Here is a 16,717-nt window from a genome sequence, read left to right on the forward strand (position 1 = left end):
ATCCCTAACCTCAAAAGAGTGTGAAGACAACCGTAGGGGCAATAAACAAAGGTGAAAGCTAAGGAAAGTGTGGCCAGTCCGTAGCCAGTCTTGGGAAAAACAAAATCCCAGGAGAGGAGGAGGTGGAGGCAATTCTAAGAAGAGGGAAAATGAGGATGAGCTCCTACAACCTGATGACAGGAAAACAGCATGAAGAACCGGACCCAGATTTGAGAAGCGATCTTAGTGATGAAACACTCGCTCCTGGACAAAGCTAACCAGGTGAACAAACGCTTAGTGGACACTTGTGGCATGGATACCTCAATCATAGAAAACTGAATATCGTTTCATGACACTCATGGAGATTTAGATATAGGCCACTTGGTCAGCCCATTAATTTAAAATTTTTTCTTGTCCTTTTCTTTATCTCCCTTGAGACAAAGTACTTCTTTTCTCCTACAGCATAAGGTGGTGTAATCTTTCACAGTGCCCTGATGTTCCTACGGAATATAATCTGCACATTTGGTAATGCTCCTTTGAAAAAATGCCAGAGACCTCCCACCCCATCAGGGAACAAGATGGGGAACAGATCCATACAATGGCAGGCCAAGAGAATCCCATTGATGCAAAACTTCGCTTCAACATGTCAGCCCTAAGCAAGCAACACGCATCTAGAACACCTTACAGAAACCAACTAGACCAGAGTCTTTCCCCTGTGGGGATTCAGTCAACTCAGAACTCTTCCGGGCTATTCAGAAATCTTTGAGAAAGCACTTGACCTTTATACACTAGCATCAGCAACCATTAGCAACTGCATCTAACATCTATTGGGTGCTTGGTATGAGACAGGCTAGGCACATTAAGTCATTATTGCATTTTCTCCTCACTATCCTATAAGGTAGGTCTATCATTTCCATTTTACAGATGAGTAAATTGAGGCCCAGAGAGGTTAAGATACTTCCCTAAGCTTGCAGTTACTAGATGGAAGGGTGAAATTTAGATTCATATGGTCTGGCTCCAGATCCTAGACTCTTAGGACTTCACTCTATTGATGAAGCAAAGTTCAATCCTAGGTCAAAAACTGCCCATTAAAAGCACAGCAGAGGGGCCGCCCTCTGGCCAAATAGTTAAGTTCATGCGCTCGCTTCGGGGGCCCAGGGTTTCGCCAGTTCAGATCCTGGGTGCAGACCTAGCACCACTCATCAGGCCATGCTGAGGCAGCGTCCCACATAGCACAACCAGAAGGATCTACAACTAGAATATACAACTATGTACTGGGGGGCTTTGGGGAGAAGAAGAAGAAAAAAAAAAGAAAAGGAGATTGGCAACAGATGTTAGCTCAGGTACCAATATTTAAAAAAAAAAAATTAAAATTAAAAAACCAATTAAAAAAAAAAAGCACAGCAAAGTGCATTAGATCACATACCCCTAAGTTGAATGAGACAGTTCCATTCTAATAATTTTCACAAATTAAGTATTTCTTGGATACAGCTGTTAGATAAAATACACAATGCCAAGTTGAATTTGAATTTCAGATAAACAACGAATAATACTTTGGTATAAGTATGTCTCAAATACTGCATGGGACATAGTTATTTTTGTTTGCTAAATCTGGCGACCTTACTCTTGGGTCTATGTGGTGCTTACAATACCAACAGTTAGATTGGTTGATTAATTAATTAAAGGGCTGTTTCCATATTTAATTGGCTTAATTATCCTGAAAAGCCTCCTTCAGCTCTGCCCTTCACTAGAAAATTGAACTAAAAAAGTCAAACTTTACTCAAAAACACCAAACTCTGTACAGAACATCCATATTTTCAAATTTAGTTATTTTGTTTTTTGTTTTTGCTAAGAAGATTCGTCCTGAGCTAACATCCGTGCCAATCTTCCTCTACTTTGTATGTGGGACACCTCCACAGCATGGCTGATGAGCGGGGTAGGTCCATACCCAAGATCCAAACACTCAAACCCAGGCCACCTGAGCAGAGCACATGGAACTTTAACCACTCAGCCACGGGGCTGGCCCCTAATTATTTCTCATTTTAAGCAAAAGAACATACACACTGTTAAAAATAAAATTAAGTAGTACTAAAAAGTTGATAATAAAAAACAGCTGACTTCTGCCATGCCCTCTTCTGAACCCTAGATCCACTCACTCCTTAGGGCCAATTAAAGGAGGGGCCACCAGCCCTGTCACAACCTCCATATTACTAAAAAATAGCCTTATGCTGTTATTTTTTGAGTTATGCATTTTTGGCATTATTGAGTTTCTTTTGACAGATGGAGATTTAGTTTCTTTTCCACTATTCCCATTCTCCCTTTCTAAGTGTATTACTACTTTTAGGGAAATCGATACATATTAGTACCGTGGGTGGTTTGAAACAGCTTCCTAAGAGGAGCTTACCCCTACTCCTGAAGGGGCATAGCATTACACAACCCTCCCTTGAAAAAAAAATCACAGTGCAGACACTGGAACATTTAACTGCTCTCTTTTTCACTTCCTTATCCCACTGAAAAGAGGGAACAGCTACCTCTGTGGTAGTTATCCATCCTAAGGAGGTGAAACAAGAACATGCCACTGTCTTTGTTCTGATCCATGTCAAGGAGCCCTAACTGAATCCTGGAGTAGCAAGGCACAGGGAGAGACAGTAACTGGAGGCGCTCTCTAAAGAAAACAGAAAAAAAGAGAGAGAAATGCTTCCTGCCCTCATTAATCATTTTTCTGAAAGCTAGATATAACAATTTTTTTATAGTTCTATGCAGGAAAAAATCATAAATCATTTCAGATAAATCAGCTCCTGCTCCTGACAGTGGACTGAGGGTATGAGCCTGTAGGCTCGTGGACAGAGTATTTTCTTAACATTCTTGATGCCTTTTAGGCTTCTAGCACATGGGTCGGGGACTGTGAAAAGATATACTTTCCCCGTATTTTCTGAAGTTAATTATTCTTTGACTGTGTGAAGCTTTAATATGTAGTTCCATAACTGTAAAGATAAGCTTTCTAAAGATTATTCCAAAAATATTAATTATACTACATAATTATACTATATTTTACTAACTAAAACTATACTAACTATAATTATACTATAACTACAAAATGTTTAAGTCTGATTGGTTTTTTTTCTTTCTTTAAAGATTGGCACCTGGGCTAACAACTGTTGCCAGTATTTTTTTTTTTCTGCTTTATCTCCCCAAACCCCCCATGTACAAAGCTGTATATCTTAGTTGCAGGTCCTTCTAGTTGTGGGATGTGGGATGCTGCCTCAACGTGGCGTGATGAGCGGTGCCATGTCAGCGCCCAGGATCCGAACCCTGGGCCGCCACAGCGGAGCACGCCAACTTAACCACTCAGCCATGGAGCCGGCCCCTGGTTTTTGTGTTATTATATTACACTGTCAAAGTGGTCTTCAGGGGCATTTTTAACCTAGGGAGACTACTCATGATTTCTCAAAGAATTTTATCCCAAGCATCTCTGTACAACTTCCCAGGGAGTACTAAACATTCAGGCAGCTACTAGCAATGTGTTAGTGTCTAGCACAGTGTTTCTCAAAGTGTGGTGTGAGGACCACACACACCAGAATCAACTGGGAAAGGGCAGGCTGGTGGGCGTGGTACTTGTTGAAAATCCAGATTCTTGGACACTATGTCAGATCTATGAAATCAGAATCTCCAGGGATAGGGGCCAATAATCCACATTTTAAATGAGATGTCCAGGTCCAGCCCCGTGGCACAGTGGCTGAGCTCAATGCACTCCACTTTGGCAGCTCTGATCCTGGTTCATGGGTTCAGATCTCGGGCATGGACCTACACCACTCGTCAGCCATGCTGGGGCAATGACCCACGTACAAAATAGAGGAAGACCGGCACAGGTGTTAGCTCAGGGATAGTCTTTCTCAAGCTAAAAAAAAAAAGAGGAAGATTGGCAACAAATGTCAGCTCAGGGCAAATCTTCCTCACCAAGATACGTAAATAAATAAAGAAGAGGTCCAGGTAATTCTTACATACCCCAATGCTTCTGAGCCGCTTAGCTACTGGAACCAACTTTTGCTATCATAAAGCCATGGACACAGGATTCTCACAGGTCATTGGATATATAAAATAATAAAAAAAAAAAGAAAGAATCAAGGAAATAAGTATTTAAAATGGAAAAGGAGACAAGGTGAAAAGCTCTTTCCCACTACAGTCTGGTAGAATTTAGATTCCAGAGTGAATTGCAGCCATGAATGGGGGTATTCTCTACCTATAAGAGAAGTGTTACCTGTTACTCATATCTACAGTGAAGACACCAGTATCTCTTCTGCCCTTCAACTTGAAACACAGCATAATCTGTAAGAGGAAGGCCATCCCTACATAAGGATTAAAGGATGTCCCAGCATGCAATGAAGTTTTCACTCATTCCTTCCCAACACTGTGACTTTGCCACCACAATTAGGCAAAATGGCTCTCAACCACTTGAATTTCCTACGCCAGTGGTTTTCAAACTTGATGTGCACTAAGAATCATCTGAAGATCTTGTTAAAACACAAACTACTGGGCTCCAGGAATTTGCATTTCTAACAAGTTCCAGGTGATACTAATACTGCTGGTCCAGAGGCCAGATTTTGAGAACCATTGGCTTGATCTAACTCTGGTCTCCTCCCAACCAGCACCATTTAGTATTCACTATGGAGTTCAATGATGCTAAAAAATGGCTCCAACTGGCAAATGCTCTGCTTGCTGTAGGGCTTCTTGTGTAGGACTCTTGCCACTGAGTATTTTCAGAAAGTTCCCATCATTCAAAACTTATAGGTGGGTGATAAGCTTGTCCTTTCTTGGCAGCTCCAGGGATAAACACCCTTTCTATCCCTCCCCCTAATCCTGGCCTCTGCCTGATCCTACAGCCCCCACTTCCTCCCCTACATCAACAGCCTGTCCTCCATAGGAAACTATACTTCCTACAGCAGGAAAGCTGTAGGAAGGGCAAGAGGTCCCTCTGTTCCTGTCTTAAGGATGTACACTTCCTTTAGCCAGAAATCAAGACAGGCTCCCTCCATTTAGTGATTTATTTGGTGATTGTCACAGGGCTACAGCTGTACAGACAACTCAGCAAAGAGTACTGCATCTAGAGGCACAATGAGGTCAACTATAAACTCAGGGATTCTCTAGAAATATCAGAAGCATTCAGATCTCAATATTTACATTCTGGTCCTTTGTGGGAATAAACATATAACACAGATTTCTCCATTCAGAGATAGGTTCAGAATTTGCACACTACAAATACATGTCCCATTCTCTCTAAATGGCTTTCAAATCCATCTCATCAAGGGTTAAAATAGTCTCCCAGCATCAGGTTCTAAGTGGTGAAATGAACAAGTATTCAGTTCATCCTTCCCAAGAAAAGATTTCAACAAATTTCTAGAAATTGGAAGGGATTTGGGAACAAGATAAGAAAGTGCATTTGATATAGCTTAAATATCTTGAAAAGATCTTCAGGAGCTCAACTGTCTTTTAAATTCGAACATATAACTATCACTTAATTTGGGGATCATGTTAAAATTAATTAGGAAGTTTTAAAGGTAAGATTAAATAGTTTGTTTTTCTTTGAGACTTCGATACACGCTTAACGAAAAAGTGTAAGCCAAAGAACAAATACACAACTACACCAGTGGAGAAGGAAGTTTTTAAAGTGTTGGCCACAAGCTAGTTAAATGTTGCAAATACTGTATAACATTAATAATTTACCATGTACTGTAAAAAAAATACGACTTTCTTAAATCATTGTAAGTAAACGACTAAACACAACATACACTGTAACCATGGTATTAGCAGAACCTAAAACACTCTATTAGAAAAGACGTTAAGCCATGTTCCAAATCGAAAAGATTTGTTAGAAACAATAGTCGAAGTCCCTAGGCATGCATCCGCTCCAGGGTGACCACTGAGGAAGCTTAGATCTGTCCAAGTACTGAGCGTGGCTGCAGACTGAACACAGCACTCCCTGAGTGTCGTCTGCCAAGAGAGAGCAACTGAGGGGATGCAGCGCTGACGCTGCTTTTTAAAGCACAACTTCTCTGACAAAGTGTTGTCTTTTAGCATGCTTTCTACGCTTAGCATGAATGTCCATTCTTTGAGGTGCTAGATCCTAAACACCAAAACAAATCAGGTCCATGTGAAAAATTGGTTCTCATTCTTCATTGAGGTAATAAATTAATCTTCTTAGAAATCCTCATACTTAAGTATGGAAACAAGGTCATAAAATACCATTGTTAGGGGCCGGCCTGGTGGCGCAGCAGTTAAGTTCGCACGTTCCGCTTCTAGGTGGCCTGGGGTTCGCCGGTTTGGATCCCGGGTGCGGACACGGCACCACTTGGCAAAAAGCCATGCTGTAGTAGGCGTCCCACGTATAAAGCAGAGGAAGATGGGCATGGATGTTAGCTCAGGGCCAGTCTTCCTCAGCAAAAAGAGGAGGATTGGCAGCAGTTAGCTCAGGGCTAATCTTCCTCAAATACATAAATAAATAAATAAACAAAATATCATTGTTAATCACTAATACCAGAAGCTGCTTTTTACCCGGTATCAAATAGATCAGCTTCCACAAAAAATAATTTGTATGAAAATCAAGTGACAATGTCATGGCTTTTAATGCCACCTACTTCCCATTTTGCAATAACAACACGTGATATAATAATAAAACCTCGGTCAGCTTGTACCTGTGGAGATTTTTTTTTAATGCTTTGTAAAAGGGGTGGGAGTTAGTACCCATTTTTTCTTGATGAACAATGTAGGGTAAGTTCATTAAGACAAGGTAAAAAAAACAAGTTCCCCTGGAAGTATGAGCATCTAAAGGCATAATGTACACAGGAAAGAGCGTTTACAGGCATGATCTACCAGCAGTGTGTGGCCTGCATACTGAGTCCACAGCAAGTACTTCTCAACTAACACTGTACATACATATAATTATACGTTAAAAACAAATATGAAACAATAAAGAGCAAAAGAAAACAAACTAGGGGTCCAGGGAGCAAAGGCAGGGGGAAAGAATACTTCTAAGAGGCTGTAAGAGTTAAGGCTGTGTGGCCATTTCTCCTGCCAAAGACAGCAGACTTCACGAGATGCCCGAATGCAAGAAACACGCTCTGAACTTAGGTCACACAGCACAGAACCGGAGTCTCTTGAAAAGTAGTATACTTTGAGGTAAAGGATCACAAAATCAGATCAAGAAAATACTGAGAAAGAAACGAAAAAGAACTACTCACCTAAAAAATACTACAGAAAATAAGCTAGATAAATTCCATGACTTTTTAAAACACTACAGGAGGCAGGTACAAGTTCAGGGAAGCGGTAATGTTAGGAAAAGAGTTGAGAAACGATTAATGGGGAGAGTAAGGAAAATCTAGAAAGTCTTGGTTCTGCTTTCACCTCATGGCTGCTTTTCCAACTTGCTCCATAACCACAGGCTAGCTACTTTCTCTCTCTCCCAAAATCACCTACTCAGTGCCAACAACCTTCGCCTTCACTCCACTCAGCAAACCAATGGTTCGTTCTTGCCATTTTCATTCCTTGGAACAGCCACACCTCTGAAACAGCTAATTTCCACGGTCCAATTTCAGAACACGGCCCCCTGTTCTCCCTACTCTTTCCCTTGCTTACTTGCCAATCCTTTGACTTATGTCTTTGAGACTCCAGGCCCTCGTCTTTTCCACTATCGCCAATCCATCAGCTCCTTCTGACTCTAGGCAGCAGTTCCAATCAGGGGTGATCCTGCCGCTCAGAGGACATATGGCAATGTCTGGAGGAATTTCTGATTGTCACAACTGGGGGGACCTGCTGTTGGCATCTAGTAGGTAAAAGCCAGGGGTGCTCTGCTACAACGCACAGGACAGTCCCTACAAGAGAGAATTAACAATGTTTCTGAAGTTGGGAGTCTCTCCTCTCTGGCCCTCTTCAATAATGTGGTCCATTTCTTTAATCAGTCTTAGAACATTTTAACCTCAATTCTCTTGCCCTTTCATCCTTCTGATACACCTGTTCTAAAAAACCAAATCTTCAACCAAGTGAATCATTCAAATTTTCCCTCTCTAAACTTGGTGTACTGAGCTCAACAAAAGCAAAACAAACCAATACGAATATCACACAAGCACCAAAATAGTTGACACTACATATTCACAGACTCCAACCTCAGCGGGACCCTCGGCATTACCAGGCGGGCAACGCTTCACGTCTCTCTAGTCATCCCCTCAGCTCCTGGCTTTTCCCAGCTTATTTTCTGTAGTTTTGACCATGCTAAACTTCTACCATTCCCCTCAATCCTCCCTCCACCAAATCAACCCTCAATATCAGCAAATTTACTTGCTTCACTTAAGACACTTTGCTCCCATCAGACAAGAACTTCCACACATTCCTTCCCCATCCTATGAACTGATTTACATCTATCCCCAGCCTTCTCCCCACCCCTCCCAGGAGAGAAGTGGCCTCTGGTCCCAGCACACCCTGATCACGGCCTGTGCTCTGGATACTGTCTCTCACTGGCCCCCTCTGCGACCCAGCTTCCTCAATCATGTAGTCCCCTGCATACGCTACACCTCAACTGCTTCCTCTTGCTCAGCCCTTTTCACCTCAGAAATAAGGAAACGTTCCAATCTCTTCTTAGAGAAAAACAAAAAATCACAAATGAACAAAAACCCTTCCTTCCATCCTTCCACATCTCCAACTCAGTTCTCTCTCTCCTCACAGCCCAGTTCCTTAGAACAGACTTCACTCCTATCCCCATTACTCCACCTCCCTTTCAGCCCACTGACTCCCTGCACACATCCCTACCATGCCAATAAAACTCCAAGGGAGGCAAACAACTTCCTAGTGATCAACTTCGGCGAGGTCTTTCAGTGCTCAATTTGGGAGCATTAACACAGATTACCACACCCTCCTGAAAATCCTCTCCTCTTTCGCTATCTGCAATACCATTCTCTCCTCTGTATCTTCCTACCTCTTTGGCCCTTCCTTACCCCACTTCTTAGATGTGGGTGTGTCCTGAGCTCTAGCTTCAATCTTTCTCACTTGCTTATGCAACCCATGCTCTAGTCACTTCAAATCATATATCCAGCTCTGACTAACTAAGTTTTCCTAGTGAACGACACCACCATCTACACAGTTACCCAACCTAGAATCCTGGGGATCATCCCAGATTTCTTACTCTCACCTACACATAAACAATTGCAAATTCCTATCAATTTAATTTAAGTATCTCTTGGATCCATCACATCAGTTCATTCTCTCTGCAACCTGTCTAATTCAGGTCATTCTCTCTCACACAGAACATATTACTATAAGAAGAATGATAACTCAGCACATATAAGAAAAAACTTGGGCGTTTCCTTTTACAAGTAAGGATGCTACACAAATACAATGAGGTATGACTCAAAAGAACACAGAACATTGGTATTCTTTTTTAAAAAATGGATTTTAGGGGCCAGCCCAGTGGCTAAGTGGTTGAGTTCGCGCACTCTGCTTTGGTGGCCCAGGGTTTCACCGGTTCAGATCCCGGGCGCAGACACAGCACTGCTCATGCTGAGGTGACGTCCCACATAGCACAACCAGAAGGACCTACAACTAGAATATACAACTATGTGCTGGGGGTCTTTGGGGAGAAGAAGAAGAAGAAAAAAAAGATTGGGAACAGATGTTAGCTCAGGTGCCAATCTTTTAAAAAAAAGGATTTTAATACTGTATGAATATAGGCAAATCATTTAATCATCCCAGGTTTCAGATGCCCAGCTGCTGAATGAAGGGTAAAAGCGATATATGTAAGAACTCTGAACTCTTTTCATTCTATAGTTCTATTTCTACGAGACATTATTCAGACAGCTCATACCTCCAAATATGCACCATACTTGCTACATACACAAGATATTATTGGCGCCAAAAGAAACAGGCTGGTATGTCTCCTTTGCGGCCAAAATATATCAAGCATATTCTGATTCCCATCAGTTTCAAAAACTAAACCTAAATTGCAAGTGTCAAAGAAATAAAATGTAAGCAAAAGAAAAAGCCAAGAAAAAATTATAATGAAATTGATTATGTATATAAAAATGCTATTTCAAAATAATTTCTTCAAGAATCAAGCACACAGAGAAAGGAGTTAGCAACAAAATGAGTGAGCCATAAACCATTGTGACAGTTAATAACATTAGAAAGAAAAAGCTCTTTCTACCCACACAACAGTAGTGTGGAAATCATACAATATCTAAAGTCAAACACCAACACAATATACATGCGATATGAGATCATAGAAAGTTTCAGGATCTGCTTTTCAAAGACAAGGCTCTCACAGAAAGATAATAGGAACTAAGCTGTGAAAACGCAGTCTGAATTCCATTAAAATGCTATCAGAGCAATCAAATGAGAGGCACCTGTTACCCGTCTGACAGTTTGGGTTCAGTTGCTCTTCCATTGCCTGCTAAACTCAGAGGTTAACATTCTGTTTTAAAGATCATATAAAAAGAGAGGGTACAGGAAGAATGTGGCAGGTAAAACAATTTACACGGCAAGGTCGATATTGACCCAAGGGTCAACTCAAAACTTAGAATAAACCATCTCTGGAGCCAGAGAGCCTAGGTTCAAACTCCAATTTCACCACCAACCAGCATCATAATTTTAACAATTCATTTAATTTCTCTGTGCCTCAGTTTCTTCATCTGTAAAACAGAACAATGACAGTACCTACTTCATAGGTAAAGCGCTTGGAACAACGTCTGACATCCGTAAATACCATACAAATACTAGGCGATGTTATCATTATTATTAATTTCCTTACTATTTTTAGACTAAATATTAGGTGAGAAGAAAAATAACATTATAACGTATGCTCAAGCTCCAGTTGAACATCGTTACCCAGTATTTTGCTCACAGTTCAGTAACAATGTTATTTCAGTTGACATCTTCATCCCTGTCTTCTAGGAGCTCACATTCAAAGCAAATCGCTAAGTATTAAGTTAACACCACACGAATGAGGAAGTATGAAGAGGCATAATTCACATAAAAACAGACACACAGATTAATTAACAGAGCCCAGAAATAAACCCATGTACATACAGTCAACGAATTTATGACAAAGGAGCCAAGACTACACGATGGGTAAAGGACAGTCTCTTCAATGAATGGTGTTGGGAAATCTGGACAGCCACATGCAAAAGTATGAAACTGGACCACGACCTCACACCATACACAAAAATTAACTCAAAACAGATTAAAGACTTGAACGTAAGACCTGAAACCATAAAACTCCTAGGAGAAAACTTAGGCAGTAAGCTTCTTGACATACATCTTGGCGATGATTTTTTTAATCTGACACCAATCAAAAGCAACAAAAGCAAAAAATAAACAAGTGAGACTACATCAAACTAAAAAGTTTCTGCAGGGAAACTGCTAACAAAATGAAAAGGCAACCTACCGAATACGACAAAGTATTCGCGAATCATGTATCTGACGAGTGGCTAATATCCAAAATATATAAAGAACTCATACAACTCAATATCAAAAAAAACGAACAATCTGATTAAAAAATGAGAGTATCTGAATTGACATTTTCCCAAGGAAGACACAAAGATGGCCAACAAATACATGAGAAGATGCTCTACATCATTAATCATCAGGGAAACGCAAATCAAAACTGCAATGAGACACCACCTCACACCTGTTAGAATGGTTATTAGCAAAAAGACTAAAAATAACAAGTGTTGGAGAGGATGCGGCGAAAAGAGAACCCTCATACACTGCTCGTGGGAATGTAAACTGGTGCAGCCACTATGGGAAACAGTATGGAGGTTCCTCAAAAACTAAAAATACAACCACCATACGATCCAACTATTCCACTTCTGGGTATTTATCTGAAGAAAATGAAAACGCTAACTCAAAAAGTTATACGCACAGGCCAGCCTGGTGGCGCAGCAGTTAGGTTCACCACATTCTGCTTCAGCGGCCTGGGGTTTGCCGGTTCAGATCCCGGGTGGGGACATGGCACCGCTTGGCAAGCCATGCTGTGGCAGGCATCTCACATATAAAGTAGAGGAAGATGGGCACAGATGTTAGCTCAGGGCCAGTCTTCCTCCGGAAAAAGAAAAAGTTATATGCACCCCCCTCCAAGTGCATTGCAGCACTATTTACAATAGCCAAGACTTGCAAACAACCTCAGTGTCCATCAATGGATGAATGGATAAAGAAATTGCAGAATATATATATATAATGGCATATTACAAACCCATAAAAAGAACAAAATCTTGCCATTTGCAACAACATGGATGGACCTTGAGGGCATTATGCTAATGAAATAGGTCAGACAGAAAAAAAAATTGGTAAAATTAAGAAGCTGCAGGTATTTAAAAAAAAAAAAAAGGCAAGGAATTGTTAAGTGCATTCAAGAATTTTCCATGCAAAATGATTGATTCCAGTCAATATGATTTTCCCTTTCTATTTCTATTTCTATTACCAATCTTCTTTTTTTTTTTTCTTATTTCTCCTTCTCCCCAAAGGCCCCCATCTTCTAGTTACAGGTCCTTCTGGCTCTGCTATGTGGGACATCACCTCAGCGTGGCTTGATGAGTGGTGTCATGTCCACGCCCAGGATCCAAACCTGTGAAACCATGGGCAGCCAAGGCGGATAGAGAACTCAACCACTCGGCCACAGGGCTGGCCCCAGGGGTAAAAATTCCAACTATCCAAAACTACTCCTTCCCTGAGGGCCCCAAACAAAAGAGTCATCCTGAGCAATCCTATCTGCCATTTATCTCATTCTCAAAAATAAGGAAGGTATGTGTGTAGGTAGAGCATAAATTAAGCTTTCTACGTGTTTTAACTCTGGGTACATGAGAACTTAATATTAAAGATATTAGAAAGTGTCAAATCATTTGAATAGATGAGTGAACAATCATGTTCACTCAGAATTATGTGACTATTGTAAAAAGCCTAGAATTTGATCATTAATAGTAGAGTTATTTAAAAAAAAAAAAAAGTACAGGGGACAGCCCAGTGGCAGAGCAGTTAAGTTCACACTCCACTTTGGTGGCCTGGGGTTCACAGGTTCAGATCCCAGGTGCAGACCTACACATCACTTACGAAGCTATGCCGTGGCAGGCATCCCACATATAAAGCAGAGGAAGATGAGCACGGATGTTAGCTCAGGGCCAATCTTGTCCAGCAAAACGAGGAGGATTGGTGGTAGATGTTAGCTCAAGGCTAATCTTCCTCAAAAAAAGAAAAAAAAAGTACAGACTTTGAAGTCATATACAGACCTGAACTTAAAGCCTGGCTCCACCATTTAGTTACTAAGAATTTTTGGCAAGTTAATTTCACATAATTGAACCTTAGTTTCCCTCTCTGTAAACTGAGAAGTGCCTACTGACGGATGAATAGACAAAGAAAATGTGGTATGCATACACAATGGAATATTATTCAGCCATAAAAAAGAATGAAATCTTGCCATTTGTGACAAAATGGATGGACCTTAAGGGCATTATGCTAACGAAATAGGTCAGACAGAGAAATACTGCAAGATCTCACTCATATGTAGGATCTAAAAAAAAAATGATGTCATACAAACAGAGAAGGAATTGGTGGTTGCCAGAGGGGTGGGGGGTCTGAGGTGTCAAAAGGTGAAAACTTCCAGTTATAAAATAAATAAAACATGGGGATCTAACGTACACCATGGTGACTATAGTTAATAATACTGTATTGTATATTGGAAAGTTGTTAACAGAGTAGAACTTAAAAGTTCCCATCACAAGAAAAAAAATTTTGTAGCTATATATTGTGACTGACGTTAACTAGACTTATTGTGGTGCTCACTTCACAATATATACAGATACCAAAGCATTATGTTGTACACTTGAAACTAACATAATGTTATATATCAATTACACCTCAATAAAAAATTTTAATTTAAAATAATAATAATAATAATTCCTAACTCATAAGGTTGTTGCGTAAGCTAAGGAGAAACCACATGCAACATGTTGAACACAGTCCCTGTGATACAGCAGAAGGTCAACAAAGGGCAACTACTGTTAATCCCTAACCTTATTACACTTTGTCCCTCAAATATAAGAAGAACCCAATCTTAGCAATGAGCAAGTCATTCACAAGCTTCTCAGAATTATATGAAGTAGGGTATGTACTATTCACAAATGAAATGTAATGGGCTGGCCTGGTGGTGTAGTGGTTAAGTGCATGAGCTCCACTTCAGCAGCCCAGGGTTCACCGGTTCTGATCCCAGGCACCAACTTATGCACTGCTTATCAAGCCATGCTGTGCCAGGCATCCCACATATAAAGCAGAGGAGGACAGGCACGGATGTTAGCTCAGGGACAGTCTTCCTCAGCAAAAAGAGTATGGCAGCAGATGTTAGCTCAGGGCTAATCTTCCTCAAAAGAAAAGGAACATAGTAAAAGTAAAATAAAATACAAAACCAAACCATCAATCAGATAAAAGATTTCAGAATCCTGCTTTTCCTCCCATATCTATTCTGGTTGGATTTGTTAACAATCTGTATTCCTTTATCAACAATATGAATCCTATTATTTTTCGGGGGGTCCTAACATTGCTAGTGGGGTTCTGTTACTTATTTGTTTTGATGGCTAACTGGGCAAGGATAATTGTCATCACTGCTTGAAAACCAAAAAGAAATCCAAGAAGAAGGACCATTTTAATGAAACGTTGTAACTGTTCCACCCATCTCAACAGTTGATTAGACCCCATGTTAGATCATCTATTATCACAACAGATTTTCACATTACTGCACCCCTCCCTTTGCAAAAAATACATGCGTTAATGAGCAAAACTCCAGACCGACAAAGAACGAAATGTTCTTTAGAGACACCAAAACTCAAAACTTGGTGCTCCCAGTAAGGATCCTCGGGGAGATGGGAGGTGGATGGGTTTCACTGCGAGAGAAAATGAACAGCATCGGAAACTGTTCCCTCCGTAAACAAGCCTAGAGATGAGCCCTGTGGGGCTAGGAGCGGAGAGGGGAGGGCCACGTGGGCCGGGAAGCAAGAGAGGAAGGAGGCGGCAACTGTAGGCTGAGGAAGGGTCTGCCCCGGGGGAGAGGAGAGTCGGAGCCGAACGCCACCCCGAGAGCGCAGGCGGACAGAAGTGGCCACTCAGCCAAGTCCCCAGGAAGGACCGGTTTAGCCTCAGGATGGATGGACTGAGGGGAATGTGTACCCGGCCGACCGAAGAAAGACGAGGGTAGGGGCGCGTTCTCGGTCGCCTTCAGATCGGGACGCTGCTGTCCCCGCAGCCATCCTGGCGAAGAAGGAGAGAAAGGCAGAGACCCAACAGGGAGCGCACAGGTTACCTGTCTCAGCCGCCTGCCCACCGGTCTCCACTTCCGCAGACTTGGGGTTACCACGGGCTACCCGGGCACGCGCAGAGTGACGTCATCCACGCGCGCCCGGCCGCCGTCTGCCTGGCCCGCCCCCTTGGGAGGAGCTGGGCTGGGCCGCTGCGGGGAGGTCTGCGCAGGCGCGGGGCTGCGGCGGGCCTGGGACCGCGCCAAGAGCCTCATTTGTTTGGGGTGTTGTAGGGCTGCCCTGTTACCAAACAAAATACTCCTAATTGCAAAATCTTGTGGACACTTAATTAAAAAAAATGTAATTGAAATACAAAAGTGCCTTTTCTATTCCTTGCTTTACTCTGCCTCTGCTATTACTGTTGTTTACATACTCATTTGTTCCACCACAATTTATTCAAGTCCTACTGTGCGCCAGGAAAACCCTGTTACAGAATCTAGGGTACAGCGATAAACAAAAGAGACACTGTGCCTACCCGCATGGAGATTACCTTCTAGTTGGGAAAGCAAACATTGACTAACTCAACAAATACATATGCATTCGTACAGATGACAAGTGTGTGGAAGGAAAAGAATAAGTTGCTCAGAAACTGAAGGGGGGAGGGGTGCCCCTTTAGTGTGAAATATCAAAAAAACACCCCCTGAAGAGGATCATTGAACCGAGAAGAGAAAAAGCCAGCTCTGTAAAGATCTGGAGGAAGAGCAACCAAGAGAAGAATCAACATGTTGGAAAGCTATGGGGAGGGGACAGAATGCGGTGGTGCCCTTGAGGAAGTGAGAAAGTAGACTAGGGGAAGAATAGAAAATGGGATCAACAAGGCAAGGAGAGTCCTCCTCTTGCGGAGCCTTTCTAAGTCATTGTAAGAGGCTTGGATTTTCAGCGTAATGGGAAGTCAGTGAAGGGTTTTAAACGCATGAGTGACAAGATCTGGTTTTATAAGCTCACACTGGCTACTGTGCATACAATGAAATATTGGGAGGCAAGAAAGGATACAGAAAGAACAATGGCTTTTGTGATGACCAAGTAAGAAATGACGGAGAGAAGTGAACAAATTTAAGAAATAATTTGGAGGTAGATATGACGGACTTGGAGATGGATTAGATAAGAGTGATAAGCAAAAGAAAGGAGTAAAAAATGAGTCCTATATTTTGGGCCTGAACAAACAGCGTAATAATACAGTGTCAACTTTAAAAATAAAACAGGCAGTTATTTTATCAGTGAAACGAGTTTATTTAGGATTAGCCAAAGAATTTTAACTCAGGATATACATACTGTGGCAGACCATAGGCAAATCCAACAATCAAAGGAGAGAAATGTTATTTTGTAGAGAATAAGGAGGAAATTGGGACCGGTTGTTTTGAATGAAAGACCATCGGAGAAAAACAAGAGTTCCGGGTGGTGATGGTTTCTCATTGGCT

The 16,717-nt window shown here is 41.6% G+C and overlaps 1 protein-coding gene across 30 annotated transcripts in view; it reads right to left on the minus strand.

Moving 5' to 3' along the window:
• Nucleotides 1-15,406, minus strand: part of AOPEP (aminopeptidase O (putative)) — a 376,610-nt gene extending 361,204 nt beyond the window's left edge. For 29 of the 30 annotated variants that reach the window (XR_011531426.1, XR_011531425.1, XR_011531428.1 and 26 more), the window contains exon 1: nt 15,305-15,402. The gene's annotated coding sequence lies outside the window, so the exon portion shown is untranslated. Of the gene's footprint in view, nt 1-15,304 lie in introns of all 30 variants that reach the window. The other variant, XM_070589924.1, reaches the window with a different exon arrangement.
• Between the last annotated feature and the right edge of the window lie 1,311 nt (nt 15,407-16,717).

The sequence above is a fragment of the Equus przewalskii genome, chromosome 22 (genome assembly GCF_037783145.1).
Source record: "Equus przewalskii isolate Varuska chromosome 22, EquPr2, whole genome shotgun sequence".
In the NCBI taxonomy this organism is placed as follows: Eukaryota; Metazoa; Chordata; class Mammalia; order Perissodactyla; family Equidae; genus Equus; species Equus przewalskii.